Here is a 23,485-nt window from a genome sequence, read left to right on the forward strand (position 1 = left end):
ACCTCTGCAAATCTCTATCAAATCTTTCCCCCAAAGACCTCAAACCTACCTCCTTCCATGACTTGCAACAGAGGCTCACCCCCAAATTACTGAAAAAAGGGAGGCAACCTTTATTCATGAAACTTTGCATTTTTGTTCTTTTACTAAAACTTAATCTGTAGGTTTCTGACCTTAGCAATGGGTGACATGACTCCACTCTCAACTACGCAAACAATCTGGCATTCTGACAGCCTATTTCAAAACATTATCTTCCTAAATTCACTCCTAAGTTACAAGAAAATTAGAGGGAAACATGGGTCAAAACCAAACTGGATCCTGGAAAGCTATAAGGGACACACATTGATGTTTCAGGTATCTGGGGGGTGTTGTCATGGTACTGGTGATTATCTGAGAGGCAGATAATCCTTACCCAGAGTCAGACGTCCTTACCCAGGTGCTTCAAAGCCTTAGACCAAATGAGAAACAAAAAGTCAAATAAGACCTCCAAAGGGCAAAGTGTACAAACAGCCCTGGCTTGTGGGACAGGCAGAGAAAAAGGCACCTCCTCCTCTGAGAGCCTGTCACTCTTCCAGCCTGACTAGATTTGCAGGAACCTCAGGCTGGACAGTTAACGTGGGATGAACTTCCTTTGCTAGCAGGCTTGGTGAAGCCAGCAAAAAGCAAACGAGAAAGGATACACCTTGGAAGGGTGTGACCGTCCTTGTGCTCTGCTGTCATTCTGTCAGATAAAGGGGTCAGGTGCTCTCACACTACAAGTACAAAGCAACCTGTATGAATGAGAGTCAGCCTCTCAATGACTCAAGATACAGAAAGATCAGATGCAGATTCTGAAATATCTAGGGAATAAATGAATACATACATACATACACACACACACATAGGCATGTTTTAAAACATGGGGAAAGGATGCAATGTTTTCAAAAGGACCAGGATCTTTGAAATCTAGCAAAAGCAAATCCATGATTTATCTGCATGTTTCATTCCCAGGGAGAAAGAGTCCCCCTCGGCCCCCCCACCCCCGCCAAAGGTCAAACTTTAAATTTGTGTTCTTCCAAGATTCATGAGGTTTTGGACTTTCATCGTTCAGCTTTGGGGCTTCTCAGATATCATTAGTGAAGGTGGGTCTGCTGAGCTGCAGCCTGTTCTTAGGTGAAGCGGGTTACATCTCCAATGAACTTTCCTACACAGATCCATAGCCTGAGGTTTCTGTGGGACATGGATTTGTGGGGAGGTTGGGTCTACTCAACATGTATGTTTAATTTATCCAATGCTCACACATATTGTGCATATACAATACTAATTACACATATAGATATACAAATATTGCATATAACATATAAATACATATATAATATGCAACCTGAAAAGAACTTTGTGGAGTCAAATATCCTCTACCAGATTGATTCTTCACTAGCATTTACATTATTCTAGAAAGAATCCTTCTGCCTAACTCCAGTAACTTCTCTGTCTATTCCAAGGTCTAGTGAATCATTGACTTACATTCCACTTTTAAAATTAATTTAGCTTTTATATATTTGTGTGCTACCTTCTCTCTCTCTCTCTCCCTCTGTGTGTGTGTGTGTATGTGTGTGTGTGAGAGAGAGGGGGGGGGAGAGAGAGAGTCAGAAATAACTTGTGAGAGTTGAATTCTCTCTTTCTACCATGTAGGTCATTGGGATTGAACTAAGGTCATCATGTTTAGCTGCAAATACACTTAGCCACCGAGCCACTGAGCCGACTTACTGGCAACAAATTCCAATCTTCAGTGTCTTTTCTGGATACTTTTATTAAGTGGGACCATAGTATCTGTTCTCATTCTAGCCTTCCGGTTTCTTTAAACATAATGGACTCAAGACTCCTTCTCATTGCAGTTTGGGGATTTTGTTCTTTTATTGCTTAACATGACTCTCTGGCATAGATCTTCTGTACTTTATGGTCTTAAGTGTCTCAAAGCCATGGGCAAAATTGCCCACTATATAATATCTGTATAAATGGAGAGGAGAAGACATGAAAAATGGAGGTTTTCTGTGAGGAATTGTCCAAGGTTTGTTTCCAGGGTCAGTAGAGTTTAGCCTCCTTCTTTGTGTATGTTCTGTCTCTCCTCTCTCTCTCTCTCTCTCTCTCTCTCTCTCTCTCTCTCTCTCTCTCTCTCTCTCTCTCTCTCTCTCTCGCCACGTGTGGAGGGCAGAGGAGTACTGGCAAGAATTAGCTTTCTTCTTCACTCATGTGGATCCCAGGAATCAAATTCAGGTCACTGGGCTTGGCAGCAAGCACCTTGACACGCCAAGCCACCTTGTAGATCTCTGCATTGCATTTTCCGGTCTTAGGCTGTAACAAGCTTTAATGCACACTATGTGGGGGAAGTATCTCAACAAACAATGCAGAATGGGATTTTCACTCACTGATACTATTCTGCTAGAGATATTCCTCGCTTTCAGTCCTATTTCTCTTTTGGGTGAAAGTCTTATTATTAAGAAGGGCTTGTATTTCTGGCAATGAAGCTGGCATTTAGTCAGAAACACTCAGCTAGCCTATGTTTTCCTATCCTGCTTAGAATGGTCAAAAGGACCCATTTGTTTTAATGAACCATCGCTGTGGCTTCTCTGCCGTGCTGATGTCTGAAGGCATGGCGACCTTTTCACTTGTCACACTCCTGGGCCCCGAGAGATGACAGCATGTCAGTGCAGCTACGCTCTCTGCCAGGATTCCTGAAGCATCACAAATGGACGGGGTCATTTAACAGAGATGGGTACCAAGGAGAGGCTGTGAGGAAACTGCTAGCCTCGGAGCAAATCCAGACCCAGGACAGCTCTGGCCGAGGCTGTGTGCTCTCCTCCAAAATTACTCATTAAGGCCGGTGCTGTTTTACATCAGGGGAACCTGGTTCGTAAGCTTTGCTCATTAGCCACAGCGCTACCCCACGGCTCCTTCACCTCTCAGCCAGTCTGCTGTTGTGTTAGGAGCATCTTCTGACCTACTTTCTTGCAGCTTAAAGATTCAGCCATGCCAGGTTGCTGCAGCCCCTGGCCAGGGAGTATGATCAGGCATCTCTTTGCCTGACTACAGCACAGTGACAGGGATGTGATCTTAATTTGACACTGGCAATGGTAAGGGTGTTTGTGCCATTGAAATGGGTAAAAGCTAGAACCTGGCTTTTCTTCACACCCTCCCGTTAGCAGTTAATTATTAAGATGCTTATAAAAATAGTATTTGAGTCAGTACTTCTCACTCTATTTAATAACTTGGAAATGATTCCACTCTCCAGCTGAGAGACTGGACCATCCTCAGGACTGACAAGATTCACATCCCACCCAACACATCCCTTCAACCTCGCAAAGAAGAAAAGAGAAAGCTGGAGAGGAGTGGCTGCCAACGTGTCTAATTCAAATGTGAACGGGGGTGGGACCCGAATGGGTCCCCACTCAGAATCATCAGATCACATCAGAAACAGGGGTGACTAGTTACCACAGATCATTCGGGATCTCTCGTGTCTGAAAATGCAAGTCTTATCTTCTGAGAAGTCACAGTTCCTCCATTCCTTTAGAAAAAAGATGGCAGAAAGGATGTTGCACTAACAAGGAGGAGACACCAAAGCAGGGGTCATAGGGAGTCCCTGGAGATGTTCTAGGTCATACACACATTTAAAAATATTTCAAATCGTATGCACATGGATGCTTTGCCTACATATAGCATGTGCATGCCAGGTGCTTATATAGGCCAGAAGGGGGCACTGACTCCCCTGGAACTGGAGTCATAGAGTACTTGAATGACTTGTGGGAGCTTGGAAATGGACTTGGGTTCGTTGGAAGAGCAGCCAAAGCTCTTAACTGCTGGGTGTTATCTCCGGCATGAACACATTTTTTGAAACTACTTACTCAACCTTATTTTTTTATATATATTCCCAAACTCAACATGACAAAACTTCAAAGGACAGAATGTCAAAAACCTACAGATCCATTGCTGGATTCATGGTCTTGTACAGATTTTATGTTTGTTTGTTGTTTTTTTTTTTGCCATTATTCTAGCAGAAAACCCAACATTTTTCAAATATGTAATTATCACTATGCTATTTCAGTTCTTCTTAAGTGAAAATGTGAATCAGTAAGGGTCTCAACTGTGAGACACAAAGATGGAAGTTGCCTTCAGGGACCCTGCTGCTTCAAGAGGACAACAGAGGGAGCCTTGTTGTGTCCCATGTAGTCAAGGCTCTGGTTCCCACAAGATGAAAGATGAATCTAGGAATTGGCTATTTCAGAGCCCTTTTTGTACATCACATCAAACAAAGAAGTGGCCAGGAGCCTGGCTCCAACCTCATGTAGTAGCATTGTGAACTGAGTAGTGTGTATCTGCTTGACTGCTTGACTCCATGGGCCTCTATTTTCTGGTTGACTCCAGAAACGTAGATGGGACCAAATGTTCTCAGTGGGTGTATTGATAACTTGTTTCACCAGTAAACAAACTAGTAGGCAGAAAAAAAAACTATAGGAAGACAACTCATCATATGGGGGGGGGGTAGCAGGGGCAGACAGCTCATCATAGAGGGGGTCAGACAGCCCATCATAGTGCGAGGTGCAGACAACTTGTCATAGTGGGGGACATATAACCTGTCATAGTGGAGGGGGGCCAGACAGTCCATCATAGTGGGAGGGGCAGATGGCCCATCATAGTGGGGAGGAATGGACAGTCCATCATAGTGGGGAGGGGCAGACAGCCTATCATAGTGGGGTGGGGCAGACAACCTGTCATAGAGGGGAGAGACAGATGGCCCATCATAGTGGGAGGGGCAGATGGCCCATCATAATGGGGAGGAATGGACAGTCCATCATAGTGGGGAGGGGCAGACAACCTGTCATAGAGGGGAGAGACAGATGGCCCATCCTAGTGGAGAGGGGCAGACAGCTCATCATAGTGGGGAAGGGCAGACAGCTTGTCACAGAGGGGAAATGCAATGGCAGCAGCTTTGTGTCAGAGGGCTGTTCACACGGTAGTAGATAAAAGTGGAGAACATGGCTGGAATCTTCACAAGATTGCTCCTAGTGATCTACTTCTGCCAGGCCTCACACGGTAAAGGCTTGCTCATAAGGGTCTGGGGAGATGGTTCCACAGGTAAAGGTGCTTGCTGCCAGGCATAGCAACCTGAGAACATTCTAGATGATGCAAGTCAATCCCATGACAGCCAAGTCTTTCTCCAGCTCAGATTCTCTGTCCCTTCTTGCCATCCCCTCTCCCTCTGTTTTCCCATCCTTCTTCCCTCATGCTCCCATTTCTCTTCTTCTCATGAATGTTTTCCAAGGAATTTCTGTGTGCATGGTCAGTCACAAGTTCTCCACAGGAGCTAATGCTGACACCTGCTGTGTGCTCTGAACTTCCAGCTGTGTGAATGCAGCTATTGTAGGGACCTTAGACCAATGAGTCCCTGCAGTGTTTCTTCTCAGGGTCCAGTTTGCTCTGCTGGGTACAGCATCCTCGGGTTCTATTTTACTCTATATAACCAGAATTTTCTTCTTCTTTTAAAAGCAGAAATAATACTTCTAGAGTAATAACACAAGTCTAGACAACACTTTCTATCAATGGACACTTTGGGGTTGGGGATTCCTGATTGATAGAACAGTATAGTTTTACAAGCCTGCAGGAAGAACTGTGTGAGGAAAATGGATGCAGGTTCTTTGCCTGCTTCTCCTCAGCTGCTTGAAGGTCAACCCACCCCTTCCTGTTTGGGGCCTCACCCTCTCTGCTCCAGTCCTGCTTCCTCATCTGTAAGAACAGAAACCCATTGCTCCCTAGGCTCCAATGACAATTAATGAGATTATGTTGGAGGGACCCAGTGTGCGGTGTCTGAAGAAAGGCCTTGCAGAAACCCAGGTTGCGATTATCGCTGCTGCAGGGTCATAAATGCCTCCTGCCCAAATACTTATTGTTCATAAAAGTTTTAGGGAGTGAGGCTGCCTACTGGGCAGCTCTAATCCCTATAAAGAAAACAATTCCTCCTGCCGGGAATTAATAAGTTCTTAGCCACACTGAAATATCTTCTCGGCTGGGTTATTATACTTACATAATGAAGTTACTTTGATTATAACCATTAATCAAGTTCGTGTTTCCAAGCTAAAGAGTGTTCTATTTGATGCTAGGCTTTAACAAGACGGACAGTATCCCCACTTCCTGGCAGTGGGGCCAGGCTGGCTGACATGATTAAACCTGTCAGGGCAGTGACACAGAATGCTTAGGCTTCATATCAGATTCACTCTAAAGTTCCTTCTTGTCTGTTATTGGAAGAAGTTTGATTTATTTTGCATGACAAGCATGAATATTAACCAAGATATATTAAAATGGTATTTTTTTTCCATTCACAAGGAGATGGAGCAAGCCACTCTTCCCGCCCCCCCTTTTCCATCTGGTTATGAATCCTCTGTTTTTGCCTAATAAAAACTCATTAATAATTAGAGGAGAAAAAGAGATTAGTAGATAGACTCACACTGCCTGCTGAAGTGACAATAGAAAACAGGTGGAAAAAATGTCACAGAGCATGGCTTTATGCAAAATGAATGGGGTTAGGATATTGATTAGAAGGTCATGGGTAGTGCTTTAATCATTCTCCTAGACAATGGCCCTCCTGGAATTCATACCCCCTTGGCACTCCCTCTCACACCCTCCAGAGCCACCAGACCATGTGACCACAGATATGGCTGAAGCAGTCAGTGGCCTATTTCTTCATAACATGCCCGTGACCTCCATCTTGGGTGTGGCCTTAGATCACTGGCTGCAGAGGAGCTGCTACAATGTCACCAGGATGCTCCAGCCACCTACTGCAGGACTGTGAGAAAGATAGATATCAGGCCGCCGCTGGCCCTCCTTGAGCTTGGAAATGGATTTTCTCTCAGCTACTTTCGACCTCATCAAGTATTCTGATACAGTTTTCAGAAAGCAAGCGGTTTCCATGGAAACTGAGCCAGCAGTTTCCAGGTGGCTTGGGGATGGACACAGGGAATCATTGGGCCCCGGGCTTTTCAGCTGGTGCTTCGCCTGCACATGCTGTTGGATGGAAAGTCATCCCCATTAAAAGCACTGGCTGGTGCTCTATACCACACTGCTTCATTGCCTGGACACCTGGCCCGGGACACCCTGCAGTGCAGTGAGGGGCTCCTTGACAGCAAAATGTGAGCACTCTCAGGTATCCCAGGGGCTTTCTTCACCTGCGAACTCTTGTCCACCAAGGGCCAAACCCTAAATCTGCTGTCCTTCCTGCCTTTGAGTTGATAAACTTCATAGCATTCTTTTAAATTTAGGAAGTGTCTTCCCCTTTGAAAGCCACATTTGGACTCTCTCTGTGTCATTATCCAGAATGCTTTCTTCATTAAGCCAGTAGCTCATGCTCCCATTCACTGGCACGGGGTACTGATGTGTTTGTATTTGGCATTCACCTTTGTGTCATTATTTACTGAGTGTCCTTATCAACAGACTCTATGAGCGTCACAATGGTGATGGCTGATGTTTGCCTATGCTCACAATTTTATAAGCTTTTAATCTAGGAAATAGGCACCAATGCGCTCTGCATTTTATGATTCAGAGAATGAGGCTCTGCCAGGCCCACTCTTTCAGGTCTTCAAGTCAGTTAAGCACCAAGGAGAAATTGTAATCCACACGGCTGACTCTTCCCCCACCTGTGTATGAATTCATGAACCATTCAGTGTAGCCTTGCCTGGCCCTGAATTGTTTATAAAAATAGCACCACACTCCTGCATTCCTCTGTGCCTTGCTTTTTCATGTTATGTTATGTGTGTGTATATCTACAACACTTACTAACAAACAGTGCCCAGTGTTTTCTTTCCATTGTTGTATATTTACTTGCATGAGGTATTCTACAGTTTGTTTATTGCAATTTTTAGTTCAGGTGGCTTTTTTTTTGAGGTGGTGGTGTTTGTGTGTATCTGTATGGGATGAGCACATATGTATGCATGTTCACATATATGTAGGCGCATGCATGTGTGTACATGTGTATACATACCTGTGGAGGCCAGAGGGTGATGCCTGCTGTTTTCCTTAATTAGTGTACACTTGTATGTTCAGGCAGAATCTCTCAGTGAACTTGGAGACTGCCAAGGTTAGCTAGTGTAGCTAACCAGCTTGCTTTGAGGATCTCCTGTCTCCACGCTAGCAAGCTGAATGTCACACTCACATGCCATTTACATAGGTGTTAAGGACCAGAATCCTAGTCTTCAAGCTTGCATGGTGAGCACTTTGCCTACTGAGCCCTATTCTCTACCCTAGTCTTCAGATTTTGACCACTGCCAACTCTCTCTGTGCACTGTTTTGGGTGAAGCATCATTTTTTCATTCATGAGTTGCCCGTAGGTAATTAGAGGAGGAGTTTCCAGTTATAGTCTGTGAGTATCTACAAATTTATAAGACTATGCATCTTTTGAAGATGGCTGTACAGACTTTCAGATCCTCAGGCATTCGTGCTATATTCTCTTGTTAAGAACTCAGCTCTCTAGGAGTAACTCTGAAATGTAGCATTAAACATTACCTCGGGACTTTCTAGAAATGTGCATTCTACATGTCCCATCCCCAAGAAATTTGTAGAAATCCTCTGCTGTTACTGTATTTTCTCAAGCAGAACTGTCACTGCCTAGGCCTGTTCTCCCCTCCACCATGGAGGCCAAAGCCTCGATCAGACCAGCAATGGAGCTGAATGTAAGCTCCCTCCATCTCACAAGCCTATGTGATGCTCTGATCCTGCTCTGTCTCATCCGTCAAATGAGCACAGTGCTAATGTCCCCCAGCCCCCACCACTCAGACATCAGGGAAGCCTTCCAGTCTGAAAAGTGGGTGATCTTAGCCGTAGTTCCTTCAGCTGAGATGTACGTCCCCAGTTGCTTTTCCCACCTTTATTATACACTGTTCTGTGACAGACAAGCACAGACTCTAAGGAAAAACAAAAAGCCACACATAGGTGATGGCTTTAGAGGAACCATGCAGGCTTAAAACTGTAGTGCAATTTGTGTGTTTGTTCATGAACAAGTGTGCGGATAAGCTTGCATGAAGAGGCCAGAGGTTGCCCTCAGGTATCTCCCTCAGATAGTCTCCACTGTCAATCCACAGCAGCAGTCTTTCTGAAAGTGGCTGTCAGAGTCCCCTTGCAAGGTTGGCAGGATGTTACCTCATTCTTTTCACCTGAATTATCATAAAGTCTTCTTCCCAAATTTTATACAAAAAACAAGACTAAGTGCATTTTTTTTTGCAGCATGTATTTGAAAATGAATACATGGCTATAGCTTTCTTATTTAGCAGTATTTTTAAGCTGAGGGACCTCAAGGTTCTCATACAGTTCTGCAAGCTTGCCAGATTTTACAGGTTTTATGAGAGGATCCTTGGCTGCGTGTCTGTGGAGACACAAGACAGCCTGGATCTGTCTTCAGATAAGACAACACAGCCGAGGAAGGAACAGAGCGCACAGCCTGCTGAACAGGAAGTCACTGTCTCTCCCTTCCTCATTCAAAACGGGGAGAGGGGAATTCTGCTCCGATGCCAAAGTGCACGCAACGTACCACAGGATGGATGATGTGTCCTAGGTTTTAAATAAATGCCAGGAGGAACTTGTGTGTCACACACACACACACACACACACACACACCTAAAACCAATGTTTTTCCTTGCACTACATGTAAATCCAGAAGCCCAGCTGCATATATCTGGTGTCCTCTCAGAGGAACCTGACCAGCCAGGAGCATCGCTCTGATGCCTCCTGTCTGTCAATTGTTGCCTCTGAGAGGAAGACAGAAGGTGGGGCTACTCAGCAAACGCCACTGTTAATGAGGAGATGTTTTATGACCTGGTGTTCTCAGGGGGGGCTTAGGTTCCAGAGGCCTGTGAAGCTACATGTGTAAGTGTCCCTCCCAAGGGAAGTGAGCAGGCTCTAATTGAGGTATTGACGGTTCTAAATGAAGCATAAACCTGCTAGGAAGATCGAGGAAAAAATGAGTACTGCTGAGCAGTGCATGCTGGGACCCATGCAGCTTTCAGCCACTGTTCATCCATGCATTAGTGAGCTCCAGAACCCCGAGACTTAGGTCACCCCAGACACTTCATCTCAAGCTAAACAGCCAGGGAATTCCTGGGTGAGACACTAGAAACATTGTCCCTCTCGCCTCACTGCTGTGGTCTCCTTCCATAGGAAGGTTAACAGGGCATGAGCCCACACCTACAATCCACATGTAAAAGGCCAGATGTAAGATCCCACACATATAATTCACATATATGATCCCACACATACTAGCCCACACATATGATCCTACATACACAAGACTGGGGCAGGAAAATATGAAACAATACTATTCTCTCTCTCTCTCTCTCTCTCTCTCTCTCTCTCTCTCTGTGTGTGTGTGTGTGTGTGTGTGTTTACATGCTCATATGTGTGGAAGCCATAGAGCAACCTTGGGTGCCATTCCTCCCTCAATAAATAAAGTGGAGAGAGACCTAGAATTGTCAACCTCAGACTTTTACCTCTATGCACACCCATATTTGCATATGTGCACCCATATGTGTACACTAAACACATGAATGTGTATATACAAACATGCACATACATACAGATCAACATCTTTATATCATTAAGTCCATTTGCTGAATTTTATCCTATGAAATTGACTACATGCATGTGCACAGTTTATTCGGAGGGTCATTTCCTATAGCCTGGCAGTGATCACAGGAACCTGAAGCACATACAACACAAGTGTTTATAGATATTTAAAGATGTTGTCTAGACAAGAGAATACTTGTTCAAGAAACACTCAGAACTATATTTAAAACTCATACACATGCCTGTGTGTTTGTGGTAGACCTTACATCACAGGAGAAAGCCTTTCTTCCTGCTTTGTGGGGTGTGCTCACATGATTGTCTTTCTGTGTCCCATTTAAATGGTCAGGCAGGCATGATGCATATGCTTGTCAGCCCAGAGCTGAACAGAGGACTGCTGGGGCTTGATGGCCAGCCAATCTGGTCTAATTACCATCATATCAGCAAGAGAGCTTTCTCAAAGAGTGGAAGTCCTCCTGGAGATGACTTCTGAAGTGTCCTCTGGCCATAAGTTCACATACATATGCACTTACAGTAGACACACACACACTAATAATAATAATAACAAAATAAAACTTTATGATATATCATGTACATGGAATGAAAAAGTACCTGCACACAGAAGAATCAAATTTTATGTCTGTTTATGTTGGCGGGGGAGATGATTCACAGGGAGACTGGCAAAGGGCTTGCACCAAAATGTAAGGGAGCCTGAGCTTGGACTCTAGCACCTATGTGAAAAAGCTAAGTGACATGCAACATGCACTTGTAAGCCCAGTGCTGGGGAAGTAGAGGCAGGGGGGTTCTAAAGGCTCACTGGCCAGCTAGTGTCACTGAACTAATGAATTCCAGATTCACTGAGAGATTCTACCTCATAGAATATGTGGACTAGAACTGAGAAAGTCACTTGACTTTCTCACTCATGTGTGTACATACCCACCCCCATACCAGCACACATACAAGAACATGTAAACATACATGCAAAGTGCTTTTATGAGTTCTATATTTCTTTTCAACACATCTCTTTGTGTATATTCTATATCATACATGAATAAAGAAATAAAATTGAAATATCTTAGAAGAGGGCACACACCACATCCTATTCAATTTCTACATTTTATTCTTTCTGGTTTACCTGAATCCTTTTATAATAAACACATCATTTCTCCAAACAGAAAGAAGAAAAAAAACTATCTTGCTTTTGGGAAGAAAACCAACTAAACCAAAAAACCCGTCAAGCTTAGTGGCTCGTGTGCACGATTCCCTCCTGACAGGAGCTGAGTACTCAGCAGCCCTGAGCCCAAGCTGAATCGGAAGTGTCAGCAAACCCCTGCAGACACAGGGAACTGCAAACTGCTTTTTCTGATGTCAGGACTTCTCCTCAGGGAGCTCACTCTGCTGCATTTGCTCATGGCCAGAAGACTCATCCGGCAGGAGAAAGGTGGGAAAAGGTTCTAGTTCCCCATTTCTTCTCACTGCTTCAGATATCAACCTCATACAGTCAGCCTGACACTGGAGGGGCCTCTAGGAGCAGCATGGCTGACATAGGAAGCATCCTTCTTACTGGAACTAAGTAAAAATCTACAATATAGATAAGCCCAACGATAAGGTCTAAGCTACCGTGACTTCTCTTGGGAGGCTTGGAGAACAAAGGAGCTGGCAGCTAGATGAGGGGGTGCTATTCTGAGACCTGCAATCAGGATTAATTATAGTGGTGATGTTCTGTGGACTCAGAGAGGAAGCCTTAGCCACTTGGACAATGAGTGATTTTACCCCACATCTTCCGTTGCTGGGGACCTCAGTTGGTTGCTATGGTGGATGAAGTGAGAGCACCTGGTTCTGCCTTGACAACATCCATGGCAGGAGGTTGCCAAGGAAAGGAGAGAGGGGAGGGCTAGTGAGGGGACTGATGGTGAGTGTGGCTAAGGCCAGACCCTGGGACTAGCCCAGCATGTCGGGCTTTGAACCAACCAGTCATGAGGAGGCAGCATCTGGTCTGAGAACTGGCTTCACATTTTCTAGAATCTGTAGGGACACATGCACCTGTAGGCTTCCCGACCTCCAGTAACTGTCATCTTGTCCACTCTTAGCTTTATGGTTTGGTTTGGGCCAATTGTCCATAGTTTGTTTTGAGATAGAGTCTAACTCTGTAGCCCTAGTCTTCCAAGTGTTGAGGTTACAAGTATGACTCACCATCCCTAGCCTGTGTGAACTATTCTAATGATACCTAGAGTACCATTTTTTATGATTTCTTCTTCACATTCCAAAAACCTGAAGAATAAGTACTACATGCTAACTGATTGCGCCACTGAAGCATCTGCTTGAAGGGTGTTTTCAATCGGTCAGCATGCTGTCACATGACCCATATGAAACCCCTCCCTCTGGCTAGTCCTGTGTCCCAGACTCAAGCTTGGATGGATTCTTGGACCTACAGCCAGTCAGGGACTTGAACCTTTAACGTTTTATATTAGAAATTTTCCAATCAGATTTTTCCTTTTAGGATCCATGGCCATTAGTCTAGCTCAAGTCTCAATCAGCATGCCCGGGCTGGAGCGTGTCATTCCTGGATCTAACTCTTAAGCCTCAGTTAGTCTCAGATTCTATCCTTGGCATCTTTCATGGCAATGCCCAGTGGCACTTTGCTATACACCAGGACTCAATACCTAAGGTCTGTAATTATAGACACCTTTTTATCCTGCTGAAGTCCTGTCACGGTGATCAACTTCCTTTCCCTCCACATAGTCACTGGTCTTGCCCTGGGACACCTCTAGTATTTTTCTTTCAGTCCCACTCAGTGTGCTGTAGTCTAGAAGAGAACTCTTCCTGTACAGGCCTTGTGGAAAATGTCTCTATTTCTGGAGTCTAAATACCACTGTTCAGCTGGTGGCCAACTCATATCCTACTCATCCCCTTACCTTTCTGTGATGATCTGTCTTCCCTGGGGTCCTGGACGTTTAATGAACACATCACAGTTAATGAACATACAGATTCACCTGTGCTCTCTGGCATTCATTTTCCTTAATTATTCATTTGGAAACACAAATCTCACAGGAAGCTGCAAAGCAACTATGGAGTCCTGCATGCACGTCACCCAGTTCTCCTCATACTGTGATTTGTCATGCCATTATATTAAAGGCAGGAAATGAGCATTAGAACATTTCCCTTCCAAGCTGCATTCACTTGTGTGTATGTGTGTGTATTTGTGTATGTACTGTGTGTACACATGTGCATGGTGTGTGCTTATTTCTGTGTGTGTCTGCATGTCTATGTGCATATGTGTGTATAGTGTATTTGTTTATTTATGTGTATATGTGTATGTATCTGCATATATGTGTGCATATAAAATTCTATATAACTTCATCCCATTACAGTCAAGGTAGACAGATACTCCATTGCCCCAGAGCTCCTTGTTATAATCATCTATATTTATACTTATCCCTATCCCCATCTTGTCCATGTCCTCCGGGAACTGCCTATTTAATTTCTGGAATACCTTATAAATACAATCACATGAGGTTGAATCTTTTTTGAAAATATATTTCATTTATTTTATGTGTATGTGTGCTTTGCCTGCATGTATGTCTGTACATCATATGCATGCCTGTTACCCACAGAGGACAGAAGAAAGCATTGGATCCCTTGAAACCAAAGTTACAGAAGGTTGTGAGCTGTTATGTGGGTACTGGGAATTGAACCTGGGTCTTCTTGGAGAGCGGCCAGTTTTCTTAACCACTGAGGCATCTCTCTAGTTCCAAGACTGACTTTTTAAAAGCTAGAGCAATGTTCTAAATTCTACTCAGTTTACTTTCTTGCTACATTTGGCAGAATGTGACATTAGAGTTGGCTTTTATTTTCACTATTTTCATAAGTGTATGGTGAAATATTTCATTTTTAATATGTACACATGTCTATTCATAAACTAATGTACAAGCTTCCTTTATGTACCTTTATGAGTGTGGTGTGTGTTGATCTTTCTTTATCTTTTATGGGAGACAGAAATTCTATAAAATCTTTTGCAAAGGAGGAAGAATATTCAAGAAAGATAGAGAACAAGCCATCATTCCACCATGTGTGGACCTTTCTGGCTGCTAAGTGTGGCTTCTTGTAACTGGATCAAGACAAATCTGGAAACAGAGGTAAAACTGTGGACGTGTAGTTGAAAAGAACATAAGAGTTAATGGTAATTGATCTGACACCCTGTTTTCTATGTACAAAAATTGAAGCTTACGGTGTTATGCATGCAAGTCTTCCGTTTTTATCAGGAGTTTTTTCTTTCATTTTTGATAGTTCATGTTATTCATTCTTGCTGATTACATTATCTAAGCCTTTAGTGGTTTGCATAGGTTTGAACCGCATAGACTCATGTGTTTGAATGGTTGGCCCATGGAGAGTGATACTATTAGGACATATGTCCTTGTTAGAATAGGCGTGGCCTTGTTGGAGGAAATGTGTCACTCTGGGGGTGATCTTTGAGGTCCTATGCTCGAGATCCACCCTGTAAGGAAGAGATCTAGTAAGAAGGATCTAGCTTCCTACTGAAGAGATTCCTCTGCTGCTGCCCTTGGATCAAGACGTGGAGCTCTTGGCTTTTCCAACACCATCTGCCTGCATGCCGCCATGCTCCCTACTACAATGATAATGGACTAAACCTCTGAAACTGTAAGCCAGCCCCAATTAAATGCTTTCTTTTATAAGAGTTGCCTTGGTCATGGTGTCTCTTCACAGCAACAAAAACCCTAATTCAGTGCCCCTGTTCATTCTTTGGTTGGCTAATCTGCCAAAAGTTAAGACAAATTCTCCAACATCCTGTAGTTAAGCAGATATTATTTTTTGTTTTTTTTTTTAACTTTAAACATTTAAAATTTTTGTTTACATAGCGATATTTCACATAGATCAAAATAAACTGATTTTGATAAAATTTTATTCTCACCCTGTTGCTTCTCCATGGTTCTATTGGTGTGCATGACTCACACAGGTGCCCATTTTTTGTGTGTGTATTTCTAGTATCTTTCCACAGATATGAGCAGTGACACACAGGTAAGACTTGTGTGTTTAGTCTTTCAAGGCCTCTCACTGTGGATTATTGTCTGCCCATTTGACTAAAGTGAAACCATTGTCCTGGTTTAGATATAGATGCTTTCTCCTCCAAACCCTGCTGTACTCACAATAAGGATGCTGCTGTCTACCTTTGATTTTGTACATTTCACATGCACTTTTCTATAACACCTCAAAGAACGAGGGTTTCCCCTCCAAGGCAGGGCATGTCAAATGTGACAGGTGCTCTGAACTCAAAGAGGAAACTCTGTTGTTTGAAATCTTCAAGTGCTGAAGTTTCTTAAGTTCTGTGCCAAAGTTGGTGGATAGAGGGGGCAGGCAACAGCACCCTCTCACCCAATGGGCATGGAACAATGGACATCTTACTGAAACTTACCACAACAGTGTTCTCCCTACTCCCTCATTCCCTCTCTTCCTCCCTCCCTCTGTCCTTCCCTCCTTTCCTCCTTTTCCCCTCTACACATTTTCTTCATACATAACAATATCAGCATCATTTGGTTTGGACAGAGCTCCAGGTAGGCAGAGGGCTAGGCTGAGTCTCCTCAGAGGACTAGGTCTTAAGTTTTCTCAGACCAACCTACTGCCATCTTCCCCTTCTAGGAAGGCTTCTGCTCAGCCTGAAGTCCTTAAAAGGTCCAGAGCAAGGCTCTCATTAGGTCTTGGAGCATTTGAACTTTGACAGCAACTGTGTCCTGAAATACCAGCCCACGAAGGGAACAAAAATCAGTGGTGTCTCACTTCTTGGAAGATCTGTATCCCTTTCCAGAGACACCATAGGTATTTAATCCCTGTACCCGCCTCCCCCCTTCACCTTTACAGGCAGGCTTGTGATTCCTCAGCACCCTACTATGAGGAGGCTAACTGGGGAGCCGAACCTTGGTGTTCTTTCTCCCATCTTATGTAACTTGATGGTTTTTTTGTTTGTTTGTTTGTTTTGTTTTTTAAAATATTTTTATTAGGTATTTTCCTCATTTACATTTCCAATGTTATCCCAAAAGTCCCCCATACCCTCCCCCCACTCCCCTACCCACCCACTCCCACTTTTTGGCCCTGGCGTTCCTTTTTACTGGGGCATATAAAGTTTGCAAGTCCAATGGGCCTCTATTTCCAGTGATGGCTGACTAGGCCATCTTTTGATACATATGCAGCTAGAGTCAAGAGCTCTGGGGTACTGGTTGATTCATGTTGTTGTTCCACCTATAGGGTTGCAGATCCCTTTAGCTCCTTGGGTACTTTCTCTAGCTCCTCCATTGGGGGCCCTGTGATCTATCCAATAGCTGACTGTGAGCATCCACTTCTGTGTTTGCTAGGCCCTGGCATAGTCTCATAAGAGACAGCTATAACAGTCTCTTATAACTTGATGTTTAAGATGCTTTATTGAGCCCTTTTCTTAGTTACTCTCTGCCCTGGCTTCTACCTTTGGGACCTTTCAGATACCGTTTCTGAACAAGGGGACTTGTTATGAACAAGCTTGGGGAAGTTGGCAGGACTCTGGTGTTCTGACTTTTTTCGGTATCTTTTGGTTTTGCCAGAAGCCTTCTCTCAGGTCCTGGGGGCCTGCTGTGGTACTGCCAGCCTTTGTCCCTATGGACTTTAGTTCCTAAGCAGACAATGACCACCCACACCATGGCAAACAGGAAGAAAGGGAGGCCCCTCTTGTTATTTCTCTGGTAAGCTCAAGTGGCTTACACCCAGCCCAACCTGGATGGAAAATGCTATCTCCTATCCATCCTGGCCACCACAGGAAGAGAATATTTAAAGCACTCATTGGATTGGGGGGCTTCATTCTAAGACGCCCATGCACCAAAAGTTCACAGGTAGATCACAGGGTGGTGAATGCATACAACATAAAGAGCTAGTCTGCTATGTTTCTGGGTCTATAAGGAAGATTTTTACACTGTTAGCATTTAAATCAGGAAGCCTGTGCTTGTCTAAACAAGTAGGCCCAACGTATAAAGAACAAGTGACGTTTGTCTAAATGGTTTACGGAAAGAGAAAATGGTCTCTTCCTCCTTCATGTAAAACTGTGGTACTTAAACCAAAAACTCTCAAGATATGTCCAGCCACAAAAAGAATATTTATGCTGATATCCCTGCTGTAGAATTTTCAAGAAGCAACTCAACACATAGAGTCATTTCTTTCAGTCTCTTAAACCAAAACATGATATCCAGTTTTGATGAAATTTATATTAAAAACCGGCTATATCTAGAAAGAGTTAACAACAGGGCTGCAAGAAAAGCATCCCTGTTTCAGAGTCCCACTTGAAATCAGAGAATTGGTTGCTTTCTGCTATCCATCCCCAGTCAGTGGCAAAGTCAGTGAGTCTCAAGCATGAAAGTGCTGACCCACTGTTAGAGACCTGCATCCCCACTTGAATGTTAATTCACTGGAAAATGGATTTTGCACCTGAAAGGCAGAGGGCAGTGGTCTGGAAGGCAGCACAGGTGACCATGGTAACCTTGGCTGGGAAATTGGAATGGTTACTTGTTCCCTCACCTGAATTGTCATTCCCTGTACATGTGATGGCACAGAAGAGACATCTTGCAGGACCAAATGCCAAGTGTCATTTTGAGGCTGTGACAGTTCTGTGTCCATTGCCCTATTTTTAAGTTTGGTTTCCATAGTGAAAATGGATGATCGAGTGTGAATAGTCAACCAGAATAAATGATCCTGTTCCCAAGCCACTGAACTCAGTGGATAGATTATTCATGTCTGACTCTAAAACACAAGATGGCTTCCTAAAGAGATTCTAAACCACTTCTCAGATGTCAGAGAATTATCATTTAATATTTTCCTGTATTCCATTCCTCAGAAGACATTTATTTCTTAACATTTTTGTTACATTTCTTGAGACTGTATTTCTGATTTTGAATGAAGTGAAGCTTGAGTTTAAAACTTTAGAAAATAAAGTTGGCAATACAGTGTATGGATAGAGGGGTCAGTATTTATGAAGCTCCAGGCTCCATTACCTAGGAGCAAAATAAATGGATGGATGGGTAGATGGATGAATTAGTGCACAAGACTGTACAGAACCACTCTTGAGAGAAGCAGCCACCTATCTACCAGTCAGTCCTTCCTCACTGTGAACGTTTGATTTCTTCATCTTGTAAGGATTATAGTGTGTATATAAAGGTGCCCCACACCAAGGATAATAATAAGTATTGACAGACAGGTACAAAGACTTTCATTCTGGTGTGGTATTTGATGGGAAATTTTCTCTAAGGCAATTTGGTGAGATGTAAAATAGTCATAAAATGCCCACCATTGTTGATCCAACACGTCCATCCTGATTATAGAAAAGAAGAAAAAGGTGTTACATAGAGAGTTATACAACTAGCAACCTCACACCACTTCATAATGGTGCCTAAGAAACCGAGGGAGTGCTTGCCTAGATAGGCATTTATTGTTCTGATTCAACACTTTGTAGTAATATTAAGGTATAGCTAAGACAAAACCTCTTAATATACACAGAAGACACACATATAATATTAAAGTCCCCATTTCTTTTTTATTATTTATTTACCTTCCCTCTTTGAGAGTTTTAGACATACTTATAAAATCATATTTACCCCCCAGCTCTATCCCTGCTCTCCGTTTCTCTGCTCACCCAATTTTGTGTCTTTTTTTTTTTTTTTAAATCCTTCAAGACCAATTTGTGCTGCCCAAATATTTTTGGATGTGTGGTCCTTAACTGGAGTGTGATCAACTAACCAAGGGCCTCCCTCACAGAAAAACTGTCTTTCCGTCTCCTGTTGTCTATCAGTTGCCAAGAGCTCTCTGGTCGGGGTGGGGCTGTGTGCATCTCCATGCTTGCCTTTAGTCTAGTCTGGCTTTTACAACTCCCGTGCATGCTGTCTCAAGCACTGTGAATTCATAGGTGTATCTGCCCTGCTGTGTCCAGAAGAAAGTACTTCCTTGTGGTCATCCACAGCCTCTGGCTCTTACCCTCTTTCTTCCTCGTCTTCTATAATAATTCCTGGGTCTTGAGGGGGCAGCATATTTGCTCCCTTTAGAGCTAAGTAAAATAAATGAGATTGAGAAAGAAAAAAATGTACTTCATAAATAAAGGAGATTTTAGTTTAAATTTAAAAAAGAAAAGAAAGGAAGGAAGGAAGGAAGGAACATTCTTCAGTCTCTTCCCATGTGGGTCACTTGTGGGTCACTGGGTTAGGCACCATTTACTGGAAATACAAGCTTCTTGGATGAGGGATGAGAGATGTATGGATAAAGGAATAAATCATTTAAAGTGGGATTTTTAAAAAGAAATAGTAATGACAGCACTCCATAAAATGTGGCCTTCCTCTCATCCAGCATTCTGTTTTACAATCAATATGTCATTCTAAAATTAATACTAGCACCCATGACTACATCTACCATTCATTTAATTTTGTCACATACTCTAAATACAACTTATTGAATATGCTCAATAGTGTTCAAATGTAAATATCCTTTCCTTTCATATAAGATACTAAATAGTTGCAGGCAAATTAGGCTTAAGAATCTATGGGGTGAAAATCCTCAGAGAAAAGCTCAAGTAAGATTAAAAAAATAGAATTCCTAGGGATGGATAGTGAACTTTCTCTGTGGTGGTTTGAATACGCTTGGCCCAGGGAGTGCCACTATTAGGAGGTGTGGTCTTGTTGGAGGAAGTGTGTCCCTGTGCGGGTGAGCTTTGAGAGACCTTCCTCCTAGTCATGTAGGAGCCAGTCTTCTTCTGATTGCCTCTGGTACAAGCTGTAGAACTTTCAGCTACATATTAAAATTTTCCTCTTCTAAAGCCAACCTTCCCCAGTTCAGCCGTAAAGGGACTTGGAAGCCACTACAGCTGTGTGCCAACCAGCCTTGCCATGTCAGAGCGTAGGATTTTTCCATACAGTGACAGTTTTTCAGGTTTGCACACTGCAAGAGTTATAGGGTCATGGAGCTTGCACCAAGGTTCCAGAAAGGCCTCTGAGGCCAGGCCCAGAAACAAAGTCCCTGTGGGGCACTAATGGGTAGCTGTGTGTTGTATACATACAAACCTGAAACTCAGTGTATTCGTTACTCTTTGCTATTGCTGTGATAAAATGCCACGGCATAAGGCAACTTATGGAAGACCTTATTTTTGGTCATGGGTCCAGAGGGATAAGAGTCCATCACAACCTTGGAGGGATGGCAACCAGCAGCAGGCATGGCAGCAGAGAGGCTAAGAGCTCACACTAGATGCCACATGGAGAGCTTCAAACACAAATCAGAAAGTAAACCAGAAGGCTGAGACTCTGTAGTCTCAAAGGCCACCCTCAGAGAGACACTTCCTCTGTCCTCTGTCGTGGTTAAACCACCTAACTCTCCCCCAAACAGTGCCATCAACTGGTACCTAGTGTTCAAATGTCTGAGTCCATGGGAGGTAATTCTCTTTCAAAGCACCACACACACATGCGACATGACTAGAATTACTCTCTATCGAATCTCGTCTGGCATGTAGAATATTTTGGAAATGATCTGTGAGACTTGAGCTATTTTCAGGCTATTGCTAAGACACAATTTTCCTTTATATGGTGGACAGGGTAAAAACAAGACATGCCCACTTGTGTGAGCCACAGGAAACTCTCGGCTGCCGTGTTCCTTATCACCACACTTAGGCTTGAAGCAAAAGGTGAGGCTGGAGAGATGACCCAGCAGGTAGTCACACTTGCTGCTCTGGTAGGGGACCCAAGCTTGGTTACAGCACCCAAACCAAGCAGACTGCAGCTACCTCTAACTCCAGCTCTGGGGGTTCAGTGTTTCTGGCCTTAATGGACAATGGCACACACACACACACACACACACACACACACACACACACACACACACACTTAAAAATAATAAAAATATATCTTTAAAATAAAACAAGAAGGGGCTACGTCAGCTTCACTTAAGCCTGTTCCTGATAACACAGTTAAACTCTATATTTTTTTCCATCTGGTCCCTTGAGGGACACACTGTTTCAACCTTCACAGTGTGAGCCCAGGAAAACGAAAACTACTTATGTGTTGGATAGAAAAGGAAAGCCTTCTTGGGAGACAGACTTGGAGCTAGACACTCCTGTTCTTCATGGAACACATTTTCAAATCAGGAAAATGTGACAAACTATATTTGTGTGTGTGTGTGGAGGGGTGGTATTCCAAAAAAATGAAGAAGTGATGTTGTCACTTCAGAGAAAACAATGGATTGTACTTGTTGCCAGTGATAAAATTAAAAATTCGGAGCTACTGTCAGATTTGGGGAAACACACTTCTCCACCATATGCTTAACACGCTTCCCTGATATTTAAATACTTCTGGATGCCCTTAATGGTGGTGCTAAAAATGTGATTTAAGAAAAGAGTGTATAATGGCATTATGTCAGTGTTTAGTACAGTCACAGAGCTAAATGAATCACTGTTTTCCAAAAGTGAACGAGTGTTTCAAAACCACACATGTGTGAAAACTCCATTTACAAAGAAGGGCAAAATGTATCATTCAGTTTTAAACGCAATCAGCATTAAAGTTTAATACAGCCAGGGAAGGAGAGGCTATGGGTACTGTTTCTGTCTCATCTATCAACTCATCTTTAGAAACTTCCCCTTGTCAAACTGTGGTGCAGTTTCAGGGGAGCAGGGCATGGTTTGGGGAAGATAATTATTCTGCCCTTAGCCAGCTAGAGGTGGCTAGAGCTGTAAGCTGTGTTTTTTGTTTTTATGGCATATGTGTGTGTATCTCTCTGTGTATGTGTATGTTATGTGATCGTGTATGTGTGTGTGCATATGTATATATGCATGTATGTATGTGCATGTGTGTGTGTGTGTCCTACATAGGAGTGTGGAGGACAACCTGGGTATTGGTCCTCACCTTCTACTTTGTTTGAAACGAGGCCTCTATTTTTGTTCCACTGTGTATCCCAAACTGACTAGCCCTCCCTCAAGCTTCAAGGAATTTTCCTGTCTCCACCTCCCATTTTCTCTGTGGAAGTGTTAAGATTACAGATGTGGCATCTGTAATAGTGTCTGGGTTTGGTGTCCTCATGTGGGATAGATCCCCAGGTAGGACAGTCTCTGGATGGCCTTTCCTTTAGTCTCTACTCCACAATTTGTCCCTGTATTTCCTTTAGAAAGGAGTAATTCTGAGTTAAAATTTTGGAGATGATTGAGTGGCCCACATGGTCTTGACTGGTTCTCCCTTGCCTTTGTGGGGTATTTCAGCTAATGCCATCCCCATGGGGTCCTGGGAGCCTCTTGCTTTCCTGGCATCTAGGACTTTCTGGTTGCTATCCCCAGCTCCCCATCCCCCATTGCTACATACTTCTGTTCAATGCAGATAACAACCAAAGACACCATTGTGGATGCCAAGAAGTGCTTGCTGACAGGAGCCTGATACAGCTGTCTCCTGAGAGGCTCTGCCAGATCCTAACCAATACAGATGTAGATGCTCGCAGCCAACTATAGGACTGAAAACAGGGACCCCAATGGAAGAGTTAGGGGAACACTGAAGGAGATGAAGGAGCCTTATCTGGCATCAATGGCAGGGAAGGCTTGATGCCCCAGTGTAGAAGAATGCTAGGGTGGTGAGGTGGGAGTGGGGTGGGTGGAGGAGCACCCTCATAGAAGCAGGGTAAGAGGAGATGGGAAAGGGAGTTTGCAGAGGGGAAACTGGGAAAGGGGATAACATTTGAAATGTAAATAAATGAAATATCCAATTAAAAAAAAGAATTAGACTTGTCAGAAAGATGATCAGATCTGGCAAGTTCAAGTATACAGCTGACTGAATCCTTGGTTGCTTATTTATATAAACTAGTGTGTAAATATTTTCTGTTTTGTCTCCCCATAGCATTGAGAGTTCCTGGAATCTTCATGCTGTGTTTA

At 43.4% G+C, this 23,485-nt stretch overlaps 1 protein-coding gene and 1 long non-coding RNA gene across 7 annotated transcripts in view; one reads left to right on the forward strand and one right to left on the reverse strand.

Moving 5' to 3' along the window:
* Dscam (DS cell adhesion molecule) overlaps window positions 1-23,485 on the reverse strand; it is a 583,662-nt gene that overhangs the window by 131,155 nt on the left and 429,022 nt on the right. The window lies entirely within an intron of this gene.
* Gm32509 overlaps window positions 297-23,485 on the forward strand; it is a 53,409-nt gene continuing 30,220 nt past the window's right edge. For both annotated transcript variants that reach the window (XR_385103.4, XR_003951891.1), the window contains exons 1-2: window positions 297-5,064; window positions 11,748-12,013. This is a non-coding gene — a long non-coding RNA (predicted gene, 32509). The remainder of the gene's footprint in view (window positions 5,065-11,747; window positions 12,014-23,485) is intronic.

Source organism: Mus musculus, chromosome 16 (assembly GCF_000001635.26).
Source record: "Mus musculus strain C57BL/6J chromosome 16, GRCm38.p6 C57BL/6J".
Taxonomy (NCBI): Eukaryota; Metazoa; Chordata; class Mammalia; order Rodentia; family Muridae; genus Mus; species Mus musculus.